This window comes from Oncorhynchus nerka, linkage group LG27 (genome assembly GCF_034236695.1).
Source record: "Oncorhynchus nerka isolate Pitt River linkage group LG27, Oner_Uvic_2.0, whole genome shotgun sequence".
NCBI classification, from domain to species: Eukaryota; Metazoa; Chordata; class Actinopteri; order Salmoniformes; family Salmonidae; genus Oncorhynchus; species Oncorhynchus nerka.
Window position 1 is genome coordinate 102,114,068 of NC_088422.1, and position 21,857 is coordinate 102,135,924.

Genomic DNA, 21,857 nt, shown 5'->3' on the forward strand with positions numbered 1-21,857 from the left:
AGTATTTTATAATGGATTGGTGTCTGATCTCTGGTCGGTGTTGTTGTGTCTATACCGTCTATAGTATTTTGTAATGGATTGGTGTCTGATCTCTGGTCGGTGTTGTTGTGTCTATACCGTCTATAGTATTTTATAATGGATTGGTGTCTGATCTCTGGTCGGTGTTGTTGTGTCTATACCGTCTATAGCGTTTTATAATGGATTGGTGTCTGATCTCTGGTCGGTGTTGTTGTGTCTATATAGTTTTATAATGGATTGGTGTCTGATCTCTGGTCGGTGTTGTTGTGTCTATACCGTCTATAGTATTTTATAATGGATTGGTGTCTGATCTCTGGTCGGTGTTGTTGTGTCTATACCGTCTATAGTATTTTATAATGGATTGGTGTCTGATCTCTGGTCGGTGTTGTTGTGTCTATACCGTCTATAGTATTTTATAATGGATTGGTGTCTGATCTCTGGTCGGTGTTGTTGTGTCTATACCGTCTATAGTATTTTATAATGGATTGGTGTCTGATCTCTGGTCGGTGTTGTTGTGTCTATACCGTCTATAGTATTTTTATAATGGATTGGTGTCTGATCTCTGGTCGGTGTTGTTGTGTCTATACCGTCTATAGTATTTTATAATGGATTGGTGTCTGATCTCTGGTCGGTGTTGTTGTGTCTATACCGTCTATAGTATTTTATAATGGATTGGTGTCTGATCTCTGGTCGGTGTTGTTGTGTCTATACCGTCTATAGTATTTTATAATGGATTGGTGTCTGATCTCTGGTCGGTGTTGTTGTGTCTATACCGTCTATAGTATTTTATAATGGATTGGTGTCTGATCTCTGGTCGGTGTTGTTGTGTCTATACCGTCTATAGTATTTTGTAATGGATTGGTGTCTGATCTCTGGTCGGTGTTGTTGTGTCTATACCGTCTATAGTATTTTATAATGGATTGGTGTCTGATCTCTGGTCGGTGTTGTTGTGTCTATACCGTCTATAGCGTTTTATAATGGATTGGTGTCTGATCTCTGGTCGGTGTTGTTGTGTCTATATAGTTTTATAATGGATTGGTGTCTGATCTCTGGTCGGTGTTGTTGTGTCTATACCGTCTATAGTATTTTATAATGGATTGGTGTCTGATCTCTGGTCGGTGTTGTTGTGTCTATACCGTCTATAGTATTTTATAATGGATTGGTGTCTGATCTCTGGTCGGTGTTGTTGTGTCTATACCGTCTATAGTATTTTATAATGGATTGGTGTCTGATCTCTGGTCGGTGTTGTTGTGTCTATACCGCCTATAGTATTTTATAATGGATTGGTGTCTGATCTCTGGTCGGTGTTGTTGTGTCTATACCGTCTATAGTATTTTTATAATGGATTGGTGTCTGATCTCTGGTCGGTGTTGTTGTGTCTATACCGTCTATAGTATTTTATAATGGATTGGTGTCTGATCTCTGGTCGGTGTTGTTGTGTCTATACCGTCTATAGTATTTTATAATGGATTGGTGTCTGATCTCTGGTCGGTGTTGTTGTGTCTATACCGTCTATAGTATTTTATAATGGATTGGTGTCTGATCTCTGGTCGGGTGTTGTTGTGTCTATACCGTCTATAGTATTTTTTATAATGGATTGGTGTCTGATCTCTGGTCGGTGTTGTTGTGTCTATACCGTCTATAGTATTTTATAATGGATTGGTGTCTGATCTCTGGTCGGTGTTGTTGTGTCTATACCGTCTATAGTATTTTATAATGGATTGGTGTCTGATCTCTGGTCGATGTTGTTGTGTCTATAGAGTTTTATAATGGATTGGTGTCTGATCTCTGGTCGGTGTTGTTGTGTCTATACCGTCTATAGTATTTTATAATGGATTGGTGTCTGATCTCTGGTCGGTGTTGTTGTGTCTATACCGTCTATAGTATTTTATAATGGATTGGTGTCTGATCTCTGGTCGGTGTTGTTGTGTCTATACCGTCTATAGTATTTTATAATGGATTGGTGTCTGATCTCTGGTCGGTGTTGTTGTGTCTATACCGTCTATAGTATTTTATAATGGATTGGTGTCTGATCTCTGGTCGATGTTGTTGTGTCTATAGAGTTTTATAATGGATTGGTGTCTGATCTCTGGTCGGTGTTGTTGTGTCTATACCGTCTATAGTATTTTATAATGGATTGGTGTCTGATCTCTGGTCGATGTTGTTGTGTCTATACCGTCTATAGTATTTTATAATGGATTGGTGTCTGATCTCTGGTCGATGTTGTTGTGTCTATACCGTCTATAGTATTTTATAATGGATTGGTGTCTGATCTCTGGTCGGTGTTGTTGTGTCTATACCGTCTATAGTATTTTATAATGGATTGGTGTCTGATCTCTGGTCGGTGTTGTTGTGTCTATACCGTCTATAGTATTTTATAATGGATTGGTGTCTGATCTCTGGTCGGTGTTGTTGTGTCTATACCGTCTATAGTATTTTATAATGGATTGGTGTCTGATCTCTGGTCGATGTTGTTGTGTCTATAGAGTTTTATAATGGATTGGTGTCTGATCTCTGGTCGGTGTTGTTGTGTCTATACCGTCTATAGTATTTTATAATGGATTGGTGTCTGATCTCTGGTCGATGTTGTTGTGTCTATACCGTCTATAGTATTTTATAATGGATTGGTGTCTGATCTCTGGTCGATGTTGTTGTGTCTATACCGTCTATAGTATTTTATAATGGATTGGTGTCTGATCTCTGGTCGGTGTTGTTGTGTCTATACCGTCTATAGTATTTTATAATGGATTGGTGTCTGATCTCTGGTCGGTGTTGTTGTGTCTATAGAGTTTTATAATGGATTGGTGTCTGATCTCTGGTCGGTGTTGTTGTGTCTATACCGTCTATAGTATTTTATAATGGATTGGTGTCTGATCTCTGGTCGGTGTTGTTGTGTCTATAGAGTTTTATAATGGATTGGTGTCTGATCTCTGGTCGGTGTTGTTGTGTCTATAGAGTTTTATAATGGATTGGTGTCTGATCTCTGGTCGGTGTTGTTGTGTCTATACCGTCTATAGTATTTTATAATGGATTGGTGTCTGATCTCTGGTCGGTGTTGTTGTGTCTATACCGTCTATAGTATTTTATAATGGATTGGTGTCTGATCTCTGGTCGGTGTTGTTGTGTCTATACCGTCTATAGTATTTTATAATGGATTGGTGTCTGATCTCTGGTCGGTGTTGTTGTGTCTATAGTATTTTATAATGGATTGGTGTCTGATCTCTGGTCGGTGTTGTTGTGTCTATACCGTCTATAGTATTTTATAATGGATTGGTGTCTGATCTCTGGTCGGTGTTGTTGTGTCTATACCGTCTATAGTATTTTATAATGGATTGGTGTCTGATCTCTGGTCGGTGTTGTTGTGTCTATACCGTCTATAGTATTTTATAATGGATTGGTGTCTGATCTCTGGTCGGTGTTGTTGTGTCTATACCGTCTATAGTATTTTATAATGGATTGGTGTCTGATCTCTGGTCGGTGTTGTTGTGTCTATACCGTCTATAGTATTTTATAATGGATTGGTGTCTGATCTCTGGTCGGTGTTGTTGTGTCTATACCGTCTATAGTATTTTATAATGGATTGGTGTCTGATCTCTGGTCGGTGTTGTTGTGTCTATACCGTCTATAGTATTTTATAATGGATTGGTGTCTGATCTCTGGTCGGTGTTGTTGTGTCTATACCATCTATAGTATTTTATAATGGATTGGTGTCTGATCTCTGGTCGGTGTTGTTGTGTCTATAGAGTTTTATAATGGATTGGTGTCTGATCTCTGGTCGGTGTTGTTGTGTCTATAGAGTTTTATAATGGATTGGTGTCTGATCTCTGGTCGGTGTTGTTGTGTCTATACCGTCTATAGTATTTTATAATGGATTGGTGTCTGATCTCTGGTCGGTGTTGTTGTGTCTATACCGTCTATAGTATTTTATAATGGATTGGTGTCTGATCTCTGGTCGGTGTTGTTGTGTCTATACCGTCTATAGTATTTTATAATGGATTGGTGTCTGATCTCTGGTCGGTGTTGTTGTGTCTATACCGTCTATAGTATTTTATAATGGATTGGTGTCTGATCTCTGGTCGGTGTTGTTGTGTCTATACCGTCTATAGTATTTTATAATGGATTGGTGTCTGATCTCTGGTCGGTGTTGCTGTGTCTATACCGTCTATAGTATTTTATAATGGATTGGTGTCTGATCTCTGGTCGGTGTTGTTGTGTCTATGTCTATAGTATTTTATAATGGATTGGTGTCTGATCTCTGGTCGGTGTTGTTGTGTCTATACCGTCTATAGTATTTTATAATGGATTGGTGTCTGATCTCTGGTCGGTGTTGTTGTGTCTATAGTATTTTATAATGGATTGGTGTCTGATCTCTGGTCGGTGTTGTTGTGTCTATACCGTCTATAGTATTTTATAATGGATTGGTGTCTGATCTCTGGTCGGTGTTGTTGTGTCTATACCGTCTATAGTATTTTATAATGGATTGGTGTCTGATCTCTGGTCGGTGTTGTTGTGTCTATAGTATTTTATAATGGATTGGTGTCTGATCTCTGGTCGGTGTTGTTGTGTCTATAGTATTTTATAATGGATTGGTGTCTGATCTCTGGTCGGTGTTGTTGTGTCTATAGTATTTTATAATGGATTGGTGTCTGATCTCTGGTCGGTGTTGTTGTGTCTATACCGTCTATAGTATTTTATAATGGATTGGTGTCTGATCTCTGGTCGGTGTTGTTGTGTCTATACCGTCTATAGTATTTTATAATGGATTGGTGTCTGATCTCTGGTCGGTGTTGTTGTGTCTATACCGTCTATAGTATTTTATAATGGATTGGTGTCTGATCTCTGGTCGGTGTTGTTGTGTCTATACCGTCTATAGTATTTTATAATGGATTGGTGTCTGATCTCTGGTCGGTGTTGTTGTGTCTATACCGTCTATAGTGTTTTATAATGGATTGGTGTCTGATCTCTGGTCGGTGTTGTTGTGTCTATAGTATTTTATAATGGATTGGTGTCTGATCTCTGGTCGGTGTTGTTGTGTCTATAGTATTTTATAATGGATTGGTGTCTGATCTCTGGTCGGTGTTGTTGTGTCTATAGTATTTTATAATGGATTGGTTGGATTGTACAGTTATGAAAATGTGATGAGACTCTTCCATGCGGACTGGTTTGTCTTCCTCTGGGCAGAGACTAAAACCACAACACCTCTTACTATCTGAAGCAGTGACATCATCCCAAAGAGGCACCCTATTCCCTCATTGCCTCTGGTCAAAAAGAGTGCACTGGATAGGGAATAGGGTGCACTTTGGAATACCACACAGTATCTCTAGCAGGCAGATGATCACTGGAAAAAAAGAGGACCAATCCTTTTCCATTTGTTAAGAGAAAAAACACACTTTCTTGTTAGTGGGATCACTTATTAAGGATAAATTAAGGATACATCATCCCAAAGAGGCACCCTATTCCCTCATTGCCTGTGGTCAAAAAGAGTGCACTACATAGGGAATAGGGTGCACTTTGGAATACAAGACAGTATCTCTAGCAGGCAGATGATCACACATATTATTAAGGATAAATCAATATGTATCTTTGGTCATTTTATTTACACAAACAATACATGGAGAGTTAGTCTTAATGCTAGTAATAATTCATGGAATACTTTACCGTTTTAAATACTATACCGTTTAAATACTTTACCGTTTTAAATACTATACCGTTTTAAATACTTTACCGTTTAAATACTTTACCATTTTAAATACTATACCGTTTTTTAAATACTATACCGTTTTAAATACTATACCGTTTTAAATACTTTACCATTTTAAATACTATACCGTTTTAAATACTATACCGTTTTAAATACTATACCGTTTTAAATACTTTTTTACCGTTTTAAATACTATACCGTTTTAAATACTTTACCGTTTTAAATACTTTACCATTTTAAATACTATACCGTTTTAAATACTATACCGTTTTAAATACTATACCGTTTTTTAAATACTATACCGTTTTAAATACTTTACCGTTTTAAATACTTTACCATTTTAAATACTATACCGTTTTAAATACTATACCATTTTAAATACTTTACCATTTTAAATACTATACCGTTTTAAATACTATACCGTTTTAAATACTATACCGTTTTAAATACTAAACCGTTTTAAATACTTTACCGTTTTAAATACTTTACCGTTTTAAATACTTTACCATTTTAAATACTATACCATTTTAAATACTATACCATTTAAAATACTATACCATTTTAAATACTATACCATTTTAAATACCTAACCATTTTAAATAAACCTGTCCTGAATGTCTTTCATTTTAGTCCAATTGATTTAACTCAGTGGCTGCATGTGACCAATCAAATCATTATGAGGCCATTACACACTGTCACCAACACACTGTCACCAACACACTGTCACCAACACACTGTCACCTGTCACCAACACACTGTCACCAACACACTGTCACCAACACACTGTCACCTGTCACCAACACACTGTCACCAACACACTGTCTCCAACACACTGTCACCAACACACTGTCACCTGTCTCCAACACACTCACCTGTCACCAACACACTGTCACCAACACACTGTCACCTGTCTCCAACACACTGTCACCAACACACTGTCACCTGTCTCCAACACACTGTCACCTGTCTCCAACACACTCACCTGTCACCAACACACTGTCACCAACACACTGTCACCTGTCTCCAACACACTGTCACCAACACACTGTCACCTGTCTCCAACACACTGTCACCTGTCTCCAACACACTGTCACCAACACACTGTCACCTGTCTCCAACACACTGTCACCTGTCTCCAACACACTGTCACCTGTCTCCAACACACTGTCACCAACACACTGTCACCTGTCTCCAACACACTGTCACCAACACACTGTCACCAACACACTGTCACCAACACACTGTCACCAACACACTGTCACCTGTCTCCAACACACTGTCACCAACACACTGTCACCAACACACTGTCACCTGTTACCAACACACTGTCACCAACACACTGTCTCCAACACACTGTCACCTGTCTCCAACACACTGTCTCCAACACACTGTCTCCAACACACTGTCTCCAACACACTGTCACCCTTCTCCAACACACTGTCACCAACACACTGTCACCTGTCTCCCAACACACTGTCTCCAACACACTGTCACCTGTCTTCAACACACTGTCACCAACACACTGTCACCTGTCACCAACACACTGTCACCTGTCTCCAACACACTGTCACCAACACAATGTCACCTGTCTCCAACACACTGTCACCTGTCTCCAACACACTGTCACCAACACACTGTCACCTGTCTCTAACACACTGTCTCCAACACACTGTCACCAACACAATGTCACCTGTCACCAACACACTGTCACCTGTCTCCAACACACTGTCACCTGTCTCCAACACACTGTCACCTGTCTCCAACACACTGTCACCTGTCTCCAACACACTGTCACCTGTCTCCAACACACTGTCTCCTGTACATCAAGTCTTTAACATGTTATTAAACCAATACGTGACTGTATTTTGATTGTGGATATTATTATAGTGTGACACGGGTTATATCATTAGAATTAAACCGTGTTAGTGACCAAGGTTATATCACTAGGAATTAAACTGTGTTTGTGACCAAGGTTATATCACTAGGAATTAAACTGTGTTAGTGACCAAGGTTATATCACTAGGAATTAAACTGTGTTAGTGACCAAGGTTATATCACTAGAATTAAACTGTGTTTGTGACCAAGGTTATATCACTAGGAATTAAACTGTGTTAGTGACCAAGGTTATATCATTAGGGAATTAAACTGTGTTAGTGACACAGGTTATATCATTAGGAATTAAACTGTGTTAGTGACACAGGTTATATCATTAGGAATTAAACTGTGTTAGTGACACAGGTTATATCATTAGGAATTAAACTGTGTTTGTGACACAGGTTATATCATTAGGAATTAAACTGTGTTAGTGACACAGGTTATATCATTAGGAATTAAACTGTGTTTGTGACACAGGTTATATCATTAGGAATTAAACTGTGTTAGTGACACAGGTTATATCATTAGGAATTAAACCGTGTTAGTGACACAGGTTATATCATTAGGAATTAAACTGTGTTTGTGACACAGGTTATATCATTAGAATTAAACTGTGTTAGTGACCAAGGTTATATCATTAGGAATTAAACTGTGTTAGTGACCAAGGTTATATCACTAGGAATTAAACTGTGTTAGTGACACAGGTTATATCATTAGGAATTAAACCGTGTTAGTGACACAGGTTATATCATTAGGAATTAAACTGTGTTAGTGACCAAGGTTATATCACTAGGAATTAAACTGTGTTAGTGACACAGGTTATATCATTAGGAATTAAATGGATTGTTATTGTGTTCGTGACCAAGGTTATATCACTAGGAATTAAATTGAGTGTTATTGCTAGTCAACCAGCAGAGGAAGTAAAGGACCACGCACACACACACACACACACACACACACACACACACACACACACACACACACACACACACACACACACACACACACACACACACACACAAGATCAGACTAGAACACCAGGTTTGTTCCTCTGGGATTGACCACAGAGATTAGGGACCAGAACACAAGGTTTGTTCCACTGGGATTGAGACTACAGAGATTAGGACCAGAACACCAGGTTTGTTCCACTGGGAATGAGACTACAGAGATTAGGACCAGAACACAAGGTTTGTTCCACTGGGAATGAGACTACAGAGATTAGGGACCAGAACACAAGGTTTGTTCCTCTGGGAATGAGACTACAGAGATTAGACCAGAACACAAGGTTTGTTCCTCTGGGAATGAGACTACAGAGATTAGGACCAGAACACACGGTTTGTTCCACTGGGATTGAGACAACGACAACACACCACCATCACAACCATCATGGGATTAGGATTGAATTGATCATCCGCCCATGAAACAGGAAACAGAATCTTACTATTAATGCTACTTTACGGTCTATGGAGTCAGCGAACACTTCCCATAGATCATCCAGTAAGGCATGTAGAAGATGTTCCTGGCCAGACGCCATGTTGGGATCTCATCAGGGTGCAGGATGGCCTGCCGCGCCACACCGAAACTCATCAACACCACCAGCATGATCACCACGAAGTACAACATGTCAATCATCTAGAGGACATAGAACACAACATGTCAGTCATCTGGAGGGCATAGAACACAACATGTCAGTCATCTAGAGGACATAGAACACAACATGTCAGTCATCTGAGGGCATAGAACACAACATGTCAGTCATCTAGAGGACATAGAACACAACATGTCAGTCATCTGGAGGACATAGAACACAACATGTCAGTCATCTGAGGACATAGAACACAACATGTCAGTCATCTAGAGGACATAGAACACAACATGTCAGTCATCTGGAGGGCATAGAACACAACATGGACATAGAACACAACATGTCAGTCATCTAGAGGACATAGAACACAACATGTCAGTCATCTGGAGGACATAGAACCCAACATGGACATAGAACACAACATGTCAATCATCTGGAGGACATAGAACACAATATGTCAGTCATCTGGAGGACATAGAAACACAACATGTCAGTCATCTGGAGGGCATAGAACACAACATGTCAATCATCTGGAGGACATAGAACACAACATGTCAGTCATCTGAGGGCATAGAACACAACATGGACATAGAACACAACATGTCAATCATCTGGAGGACATAGAACACAACATGTCAGTCATCTGGAGGGCATAGAACACAACATGTCAGTCATCTAGAGGACATAGAACACAACATGGACATAAAACACAACATGTCAGTCATCTAGAGGGCATAGAACACAACATGGACATAGAACACAACATGTCAGTCATCTGGAGGACATAGAACACAACATGTCAGTCATCTAGAGGGCATAGAACACAACATGGACATAGAACACAACATGTCAGTCATCTGAGGACATAGAACACAACATGTCAGTCATCTGGAGGACATAGAACACAACATGTCAGTCATCTGGAGGACATAGAACACAACATGTCAGTCATCTGGAGGACATAGAACACAACATGTCAGTCATCTAGAGGGCATAGAACACAACATGTCAATCATCTAGAGGACATAGAACACAACATGTCAATCATCTAGAGGGCATAGAACACAACATGTCAGTCAGCTGGAGGACATAGAACACAACATGTCAGTCATCTAGAGGACATAGAACACAACATGTCAGTCAGCTGGAGGACATAGAACACAACATGGACATAGAACACAACATGTCAGTCATCTGGAGGACATAGAACACAACATGGACATAGAACACAACATGTCAGTCATCTGGAGGACATAGAACACAACATGGACATAGAACACAACATGTCAGTCATCTGGAGGACATAGAACACAACATGTCAGTCATCTAGAGGGCATAGAACACAACATGGACATAGAACACAACATGTCAGTCATCTGGAGGACATAGAACACAACATGTCAGTCATCTAGAGGACATAGAACACAACATGTCAGTCATCTGGAGGACATAGAACACAACATGTCAGTCATCTGGAGGACATAGAACACAACATGTCAGTCATCTAGAGGGCATAGAACACAACATGTCAATCATCTAGAGGACATAGAACACAACATGTCAATCATCTAGAGGGCATAGAACACAACATGTCAGTCAGCTGGAGGACATAGAACACAACATGTCAGTCATCTAGAGGACATAGAACACAACATGTCAGTCAGCTGGAGGACATAGAACACAACATGGACATAGAACACAACATGTCAGTCATCTGGAGGACATAGAACACAACATGGACATAGAACACAACATGTCAGTCATCTGGAGGACATAGAACACAACATGGACATAGAAGACAACATGTCAGTCATCTAGAGGACATAGAACACATCATGTCAGTCAGCTGGAGGACATAGAACACAACATGGACATAGAACACAACATGTCAGTCATCTGGAGGACATAGAACACAACATGGACATAGAACACAACATGTCAGTCATCTAGAGGGCATGGAACACAACATGTCAGTCATCTGGAGGACATAGAACACAACATGGACATAGAACACAACATGGACATAGAACACAACATGTCAGTCATCTAGAGGGCATGGAACACAACATGGACATAGAACACAACATGTCAGTCATCTAGAGGGCATGGAACACAACATGTCAGTCATCTAGAGGACATAGAACACAACATGTCAGTCATCTGGAGGACATAGAACACAACATGGACATCATCTGGAGGGCATAGAACACAACATGTCAGTCATCTAGAGGACATAGAACACAACATGTCAGTCATCTAGAGGGCATAGAACACAACATGGACATCATTTGGAGGACATAGAACACAACATGTCAATCATCTAGAGGACATAGAACACAACATGTCAGTCATCTAGAGGGCATAGAACACAACATGTCAATCATCTAGAGGACATAGAACACAACATGTCAATCATCTAGAGGACATAGAACACAACATGTCAGTCATCTAGAGGACATAGAACACAACATGTCAGTCATCTAGAGGGCATAGAACACAACATGGACATCATCTGGAGGACATAGAACACAACATGTCAGTCATCTAGAGGGCATAGAACACAACATGTCAATCATCTAGAGGACATAGAACACAACATGTCAGTCATCTGGAGGACATAGAACACAACATGTCAGTCATCTGGAGGACATAGAACACAACATGTCAGTCATCTAGAGGGCATAGAACACAACATGTCAGTCATCTGGAGTGCAAGGAACACAACATGTCAATCATCTAGAGGACATCATGTCAGTCATCTAGAGGACATAGAACACAACATGGACATAGAACACAACATGTCAGTCATCTGGAGGACATAGAACACAACATGTCAATCAACTGGAGGGCATAGAACACAACATGTCAGTCATCTAGAACACAACATGGAGAACACAACATGACATAGAACACAACATGTCAGTCATCTGGAGGGCATAGAACACAACATGTCAATCATCTAGAGGATATAGAACACAACATGTCAGTCATCTGGAGGACATAGAACACAACATGGACATAGAACACAACATGTCAGTCATCTGGAGGACATAGAACACAACATGGACATAGAAGACAACATGTCAGTCATCTAGAGGACATAGAACACATCATGTCAGTCAGCTGGAGGACATAGAACACAACATGGACATAGAACACAACATGTCAGTCATCTGGAGGACATAGAACACAACATGGACATAGAACACAACATGTCAGTCATCTAGAGGGCATGGAACACAACATGTCAGTCATCTGGAGGACATAGAACACAACATGGACATAGAACACAACATGGACATAGAACACAACATGTCAGTCATCTAGAGGGCATGGAACACAACATGGACATAGAACACAACATGTCAGTCATCTAGAGGGCATGGAACACAACATGTCAGTCATCTAGAGGACATAGAACACAACATGGCAGTCATCTGGAGGACATAGAACACAACATGGACATCATCTGAGGGCATAGAACACAACATGTCAGTCATCTAGAGGACATAGAACACAACATGTCAGTCATCTAGAGGGCATAGAACACAACATGGACATCATCTGGAGGACATAGAACACAACATGTCAATCATCTAGAGGACATAGAACACAACATGTCAGTCATCTAGAGGGCATAGAACACAACATGTCAATCATCTAGAGGACATAGAACACAACATGTCAATCATCTAGAGGACATAGAACACAACATGTCAGTCATCTAGAGGACATAGAACACAACATGTCAGTCATCTAGAGGGCATAGAACACAACATGGACATCATCTGGCAGGACATAGAACACAACATGTCAGTCATCTAGAGGGCATAGAACACAACATGTCAATCATCTAGAGGACATAGAACACAACATGTCAGTCATCTGGAGGACATAGAACACAACATGTCAGTCATCTGGAGGACATAGAACACAACATGTCAGTCATCTAGAGGGCATAGAACACAACATGTCAGTCATCTGGAGTGCAAGGAACACAACATGTCAATCATCTAGAGGACATAGAACACAACATGTCAGTCATCTAGAGGACATAGAACACAACATGGACATAGAACACAACATGTCAGTCATCTGGAGGACATAGAACACAACATGTCAATCAACTGGAGGGCATAGAACACAACATGTCAATCATCTAGAGGATATAGAACCCAACATGTCAGTCATCTAGAGGGCATAGAACACAACATGGACATAGAACACAACATGTCAGTCATCTGGAGGACATAGAACACAACATGTCAGTCATCTGGAGGGCATAGAACACAACATGTCAATCATCTAGAGGATATAGAACCCAACATGTCAGTCATCTAGAGGGCATAGAACACAACATGGACATAGAACACAACATGGACATAGAACACAACATGTCAGTCATCTAGAGGGCATAGAACACAACATGTCAATCATCTAGAGGACATAGAACACAACATGTCAATCATCTAGAGGGCATAGAACACAACATGTCAGTCATCTGGAGGACATAGAACACAACATGTCAATCATCTAGAGGGCATAGAACACAACATGTCAGTCATCTAGAGGACATAGAACACAACATGTCAATCATCTAGAGGACATAGAACACAACATGTCAGTCATCTGGAGGACATAGAACACAACATGTCAGTCATCTGGATGTCAGTCATCTAGAGGGCATAGAACACAACATGTCAGTCATCTGGAGTGAGGGAACACAACATGTCAATCATCTAGAGGACATAGAACACAACATGTCAGTCATCTGACATAGAACACAACATGGACATAGAACACAACATGTCAGTCATCTGGAGGACATAGAACACAACATGTCAATCAACTGGAGGGCATAGAACACAACATGTCAATCATCTAGAGGATATAGAACCCAACATGTCAGTCATCTAGAGTGGGCATAAAACACAACATGGACATAGAACACAATATGGTCAGTCATCTGGAGGACATAGAACACAACATGTCAGTCATCTGGAGGGCATAGAACACAAACATGTCAATCATCTAGAGGATATAGAACCCAACATGTCAGTCATCTAGAGGGCATAGAACACAACATGGACATAGAACACAACACTGGACATAGAACACAACATGTCAGTCATCTAGAGGGCATAGAACACAACATGTCAATCATCTAGAGGACATAGAACACAACATGTCAATCATCTAGAGGGCATAGAACACAACATGTCAGTCATCTGGAGGACATAGAACACAACAGGCGTCAATCATCTAGAGGGCATAGAACACAACATGTCAGTCATCTAGGAGACATAGAACACAACATGTCAATCATCTAGAGGACATAGAACACAACATGTCAGTCATCTGGAGGACATAGAACACAACATGTCAGTCATCTGGAGGACATAGAACACAACATGTCAATCATCTAGAGGACATAGAACACAACATGTCAGTCATCTGAGGACATAGAACACAACATGTCAGTCATCTGGAGGACATAGAACACAACATGTCAGTCATCTGGGGCCGATTCAGACTGAGGAAATCTATTCCTCTTTGACTCCTGTTGATCTAAGCACTTCTCAGTAGTTGGTATTCAGACTGAGGAAATCTATTCCTGTTGATCTCAGCACTTCAGTAGTTGGTATTCAGACTGAGGAAATCTACTCCTGCTGATCTAAGCACTTCTTAGTAGCTGGTATTCAGACTGAGGAAATCTACTCCTGCTGATCTAAGCACTTCTCAGAGTTGGTATTCAGACTGAGGAAATCTATTCCTGTTGATCTAAGCACTTTAGTAGTTGGTATTCAGACTGAGGAAATCTATTCCAAAGTTGATCTAAGCACTTCTCAGTAGTTGGTATTCAGACTGAGTAAAATCTATTCCTGTTGATCTCAGCACTTCTCAGTAGTTGGTATTCAGACTGAGGAAATCTACCCTGCTGATCTCAGCACTTCTCAGTAGTTGGTATTCAGACTGAGGAAATCTATTCCTGCTGATCTCAGCACTTCTCAGTAGTTGGTATTCAGACCTACCGTATGCAGGTGCTTAACAGGATTTTGCAGTGGCATGGTTCCCCTGCACGCACCTATATATATATACACACATTTACCTATATATACACACACATTTACCTATATATACACACACATTTACCTATATATACACACACACATTTACCTATATATACACACACATTTACCTATATATACACACACATTTACCTATATATACACACACATTTACCTATATATACACACACATTTACCTATATATATACACACATTTACCTATATATATACACACATATTTACCTATATATATATACACACATTTACCTATATATACACACACATTTACCTATACACACACATTTCATATTACAATAGCCAGCCAAGACAGTCAAAACCAAACCAAAGCCTCACCATTTTCCCGATCATCATGACGTAGGGTCCCAGGTACTTGTTGACCCCGAAGATGTCGAGCACCCTGATGTACCAGAAGATAATGTCCACGCAGTAGATGACCCGTCCGATGCCCAACAGGGGCTCGTTCTGCAGCCTCAGCATCAGGCCCAGGAGGAAGGTAAAGATGGCCGCCGCGTCTGTGATGTTCCAGTACTCTTCGGCCCAAACGTTGATCTTCTGCTTCAACTTCCCCGGCTCTGACATCAGGATCTGTATTGGGGCAGCAACAGCAGGGACGGACTAGGATCAGAACTGAGAAATCGGGCCTGGGCGTAAGACCCCTACATCGACTCATATTTTCCCTGGAGGCCCTCACACCGGTCTTTTTTTTAAAACTTGAGGCCCCACATACTGTACATATTCTTCAATTGTTCTAGACATTCCCTTTCTAATTATCTCCAGTCGCAGGAGTGATGGTGTGAGACGCTACCTGTCTGAGACGTTACCTGTCTGAGACGTTACCTGTCTGAGACGTTACCTGTCTGAGACGTTACCTGTCTGGGACGTTACCTGTCTGACTGTGATGATGCGAGACGTTACCTGTCTGAGACGTTACCTGTCTGAGACGTTACCTGTCTGACTGTGACGATGTGAGACGTTACCCGTCTGACTGTGACGATGTGAGACGTTACCTGTCTGAGACGTTACCTGTCTGACTGTGACGATGTGAGACGTTACCTGTCTGACTGTGATGATGTGAGACGTTACCTGTCTGACTGTGATGATGTGAGACGTTACCTGTCTGACTGTGATGATGTGAGACGTTACCTGTCTGACTGTGATGATGTGAGACGTTACCTGTCTGAGACGTTACCTGTCTGACTGTGATGATGTGAGACGTTACCTGTCTGACTGTGACAGTGTGAGACGTTACCTGTCTAACTGTGATGGTGTGAGACGTTACCTGTCTGACTGTGATGGTGTGAGACGTTACCTGTCTGAGACGTTACCTGTCTGACTGTGATGATGCGAGACGTTATCTGTCTAACCGTGATGGTGTGAGACGTTACCTGTCTGAGACGTTACCTGTCTGACTGTGATGATGTGAGACGTTACCTGTCTGACTGTGATGATGTGAGACGTTACCTGTCTGAGACGTTACCTGTCTGACTGTGACGACGTGAGATGTTACCTGTCTGACTGTGATGATGTGAGACGTTACCTGTCTGACTGTGACGATGTGAGACGTTACCTGTCTGAGACGTTACCTGTCTGAGACGTTACCTGTCTGAGACGTTACCTGTCTGGGACGTTACCTGTCTGACTGTGATGATGCGAGACGTTACCTGTCTGAGACGTTACCTGTCTGAGACGTTACCTGTCTGAGACGTTACCTGTCTGGGACGTTACCTGTCTAACTGTGATGGTGTGAGACGTTACCTGTCTGACTGTGATGATGTGAGACGTTACCTGTCTGAGACGTTACCTGTCTGAGACGTTACCTGTCTGACTGTGATGATGTGAGGCGTTACCTGTCTGAGGCGTTACTTGTCTGAGAGACGTTACCTGTCTGACTGTGACGATGTGAGACGTTACCTGTCTGACTGTGATGATGTGAGACGTTACCTGTCTGACTGTGATGATGTGAGACGTTACCTGTCTGACTGTGATGATGTGAGACGTTACCCGTCTGAGACGTTACCTGTCTGACTGTGATGATGTGAGCGTTACCTGTCTGACTGTGACGGTGTGAGACGTTACCTGTCTGAGAACTGTGATGGTGTGAGACGTTACCTGTCTGACTGTGATGGTGTGAGACGTTACCTGTCTGACTGTGCGTTACCTGTCTGAGACGTTACCGTCTGACTGTGATGATGTGAGCGTTACCTGTCTGAGACGTTACCTGTCTGACTGTGATGATGTGAGACGTTACCTGTCTGACTGTGATGATGTGAGACGTTACCTGTCTGAGACGTTACCTGTCTGACTGTGACAACGTGAGATGTTACCTGTCTGACTGTGATGATGTGAGACGTTACCCGTCTGACTGTGACGATGTGAGACGTTACCTGTCTGAGACGTTACCTGTCTGACTGTGACGATGTGAGACGTTACCTGTCTGACTGTGACGACGTGAGATGTTACCTGTCTGACTGTGATGATGTGAGACGTTACCTTCTGACTGTGACGACGTGAGACGTTACCTGTCTGACTGTGATGATGTGAGACGTTACCTGTCTGAGACGTTACCTGTCTGACTGTGATGATGTGAGACGTTACCTGTCTGGAGACGTTACCTGTCTGACTGTGACGACGCGAGACGTTACCTGTCTGACTTTCTCCATTCCCAGAGTGATGATGTAAGAGATGACGATCCACTCCTGCAGGGGACGGCCAGCGTTCCATCTTGACCAGGATGATGTAGTTGTACAAACACAGGTAGGCCAGGTAGGAGATCTGAGGAGACACGGAAAACAGCTCGGAGCTTTTAGGAGAACATGTACACAAGACCAGAGGTCGGGGCAGCAGTGGTGTTTTTAGGCCACAAGACCAGAGGTCGGGGCAGCAGTGGTGTTTTAGGACACCAGACCAGAGGTCGGGGCAGCAGTGGTGTTTTAGGCCACAAGACCAGAGGTCGGGGTAGCAGTGGTGTTTTAGGACACAAGACCAGAGGTCGGGGCAGCAGTGGTGTTTTAGGCCACAAGACCAGAGGTCGGGGCAGCAGTGGTGTTTTAGGACACAAGACCAGAGGTCGGGGTAGCAGTGGTGTTTTAGGACACAAGACCAGAGGTCGGGCAGCAGTGGTGTTTTTAGGACACAAGACCAGAGGTCGGGCAGCAGTGGTGTTTTAGGACACAAGACCAGAGGTCGGGGTAGCAGTGGTAAGTTTTAGGACACAAGCCCAGAGGTCGGGGTAGCAGTGGTATTTTAGGACACAAGACCAGAGGTCGGGGTAGAAGTGGTGTTTTAGGACACAAGACCAGAGGTCAGGGCAGCAGTGGTGTTTTAGGACACAAGACCAGAGGTCGGGGCAGCAGTGGTGTTTAGGACACAAGACCAGAGGTCGGGTCAACAGTGGTGTTTTAGGACACAAGACCAGAGGTCGGGTCAACAGTGGTGTTTAGGACACAAGACCAGAGGTCAGGGCAGCAGTGATGTTTTAGGACACAAGACCAGAGGTCAGGGCAGCAGTGGTGTTTTAGGACACAAGACCAGAGGTCGGGGCAGCAGGGGTGTTTTAGGACACAAGACCAGAGGTCGGGGCAGCAGGGGTGTTTTAGGACACAAGACCAGAGGTCGGGCAGCAGTGGTGTTTTAGAACACAAGACCAGAGGTCTGGCAGCAGTTGTGTTTTAGAACACAAGACCAGAGGTCGGGCAGCAGTGGTGTTTTAGGACACAAGACCAGAGGTCGGGCAGCAGTGGTGTTTTAGGGACACAAGACCAGAGGTCGGGTAGCAGGTGTGTTTTAGGACACAAGACCAGAGGTCGGGCAGCAGTTGTGTTTTAGGACACAAGACCAGAGGTCGGGTAGCAGTTGTGTTTTAGGACACAAGACCAGAGGTCGGGCAGCAGTGGTGTTTTAGGACACAAGACCAGAGGTCGGGGCAGCAGTGGTGTTTTAGGACACAAGACCAGAGGTCGGGCAACAGTGGTGTTTTAGGACACAAGACCAGAGGTCGGGGCACCAGTGGTGTTTTAGGACACAAGACCAGAGGTCGGGGCAGCAGTGGTGTTTTAGGACACAAGACCAGAGGTCGGGGTAGCAGTGGTGTTTTAGGACACAAGACCAGAGGTCGGGGTAGTAGTGGTGTTTAGGACACAAGACCAGAGGTCAGGGCAGCAGTGGTGTTTTAGGACACAAGACCAGAGGTCGGGCAGCAGTGGTGTTTTAGGACACAAGACCAGAGGTCGGGTCAACAGTGGTGTTTTAGGACACAAGACCAGAGGTCGGGTCAACAGTGGTGTTTTAGGACACAAGACCAGAGGTCAGGGCAGCAGTGGTGTTTTAGGACACAAGACCAGAGGTCAGGGCAGCAGTGGTGTTTTAGGACACAAGACCAGAGGTCGGGGCAGCAGGGGTGTTTTAGGACACAAGACCAGAGGTCGGGGCAGCAGGGGTGTTTAGGACACAAGACCAGAGGTCGGGGTAGCAGTGGTGTTTTAGGACACAAGACCAGAGGTCGGGGCAGCAGTGGTGTTTTAGGACACAAGACCAGAGGTTAGGCAGCAGTGGTGTTTTAGGACACAAGACCAGAGGTCAGGCAGCAGTGGTGTTTTAGGACACAAGACCAGAGGTCGGGGTAGCAGTGGTGTTTTAGAACACAAGACCAGAGGTCGGGCAGCAGTGGTGTTTAGAACACAAGACCAGAGATCGGGCAGCAGTGGTGTTTTAGAACACAAGACCAGAGGTCAGGCAGCAGTGGTGTTTTAGAACACAAGACCAGAGGTCAGGCAGTTGTGTTTTAGAACACAAGACCAGAGGTCGGGCAGCAGTGGTGTTTTAGGACACAAGACCAGAGGTCGGGCAGCAGTGGTGTTTTAGGACACAAGACCAGAGGTCGGGGCAGCAGTGGTGTTTTAGGACACAAGACCAGAGGTCGGGGTAGCAGTGGTGTTTTAGGACACAAGACCAGAGGTCGGGCAGCAGTGGTGTTTTTAGGCCACAAGACCAGAGGTCGGGCAGCGGCAGCAGTGGTGTTTTAGGACACAAGACCAGAGGTCGGGCAGCAGTGGTGTTTTAGGACACAAGACCAGAGGTCGGGGTAGCAGTGGTGTTTTAGGACACAAGACCAGAGGTCGGGGCAACAGTGGTGTTTTAGGACACAAGACCAGAGGTCGGGGCAGCAGTGGTGTTTTAGGACACAAGACCAGAGGTCTGCAGCAGTGGTGTTTTAGGACACAAGACCAGAGGTCAGGGCAACAGTGGTGTTTTAGGACACAAGACCAGAGGTCGGGCAGCAGTGGTGTTTTAGGACACAAGACCAGAGGTCGGGGTAGCAGTGGTGTTTTAGGACACAAGACCAGAGGTCGGGGTAGCAGTGGTGTTTTAGGACACCAGACCAGAGGTCGGGGCAGCAGTGGTGTTTTAGGACACCAGACCAGAGGTCGGGGCAGCAGTGGTGTTTTAGGACACAAGACCAGAGGTCGGGGTAGCAGTGGTGTTTTAGGACACAAGACCAGAGGTCGGGCAGTAGTGGTGTTTTAGGCCACAAGACCAGAGGTCGGGGCAACAGTGGTGTTTTAGGACACAAGACCAGAGGTCAGGGCAGCGGTGGTGTTTTAGGACACAAGACCAGAGGTCGGGGCAACAGTGGTGTTTTAGGACACAAGACCAGAGGTCGGGCAGCAGTGGTGTTTTAGGACACAAGACCAGAGGTCGGGGTAGCAGTGGTGTTTTAGGACACAAGCCCAGAGGTCGGGGTAGCAGTGGTATTTTAGGACACAAGACCAGAGGTCGGGTAGAAGTGGTGTTTTAGGACACAAGACCAGAGGTCAGGGCAGCAGTGGTGTTTTAGGACACAAGACCAGAGGTCGGGGCAGCAGTGGTGTTTTAGGACACAAGACCAGAGGTCGGGTCAACAGTGGTGTTTTAGGACACAAGACCAGAGGTCGGGTCAACAGTGGTGTTTTAGGACACAAGACCAGAGGTCAGGGCAGCAGTGATGTTTTAGGACACAAGACCAGAGGTCAGGGCAGCAGTGGTGTTTTAGGACACAAGACCAGAGGTCGGGGCAGCAGGGGTGTTTTAGGACACAAGACCAGAGGTCGGGGCAGCAGGGGTGTTTTAGGACACAAGACCAGAGGTCGGGCAGCAGTGGTGTTTTAGAACACAAGACCAGAGGTCTGGCAGCAGTTGTGTTTTAGAACACAAGACCAGAGGTCGGGCAGCAGTGGTGTTTTAGGGACACAAGACCAGAGGTCGGGCAGCAGTGGTGTTTTAGGACACAAGACCAGAGGTCGGGTAGCAGTTGTGTTTTAGGACACAAGACCAGAGGTCGGGCAGCAGTTGTGTTTTAGGACACAAGACCAGAGGTCGGTAGCAGTTGTGTTTTAGGACACAAGACCAGAGGTCGGGCAGCAGTGGTGTTTTAGGACACAAGACCAGAGGTCGGGGCAGCAGTGGTGTTTTAGGACACAAGACCAGAGGTCGGGGCAACAGTGGTGTTTTAGGACACAAGACCAGAGGTCAGGGCAGCAGTGGTGTTTTAGGACACAAGACCAGAGGTCGGGGCAGCAGTGGTGTTTTAGGACACAAGACCAGAGGTCGGGTA

General features: G+C 43.6%; 1 pseudogene; it reads right to left on the reverse strand.

Annotated features, from left to right (window-relative positions):
* LOC135565153 (transient receptor potential cation channel subfamily M member 1-like) overlaps positions 1-21,857 on the reverse strand; it is a 65,368-nt pseudogene that overhangs the window by 17,663 nt on the left and 25,848 nt on the right.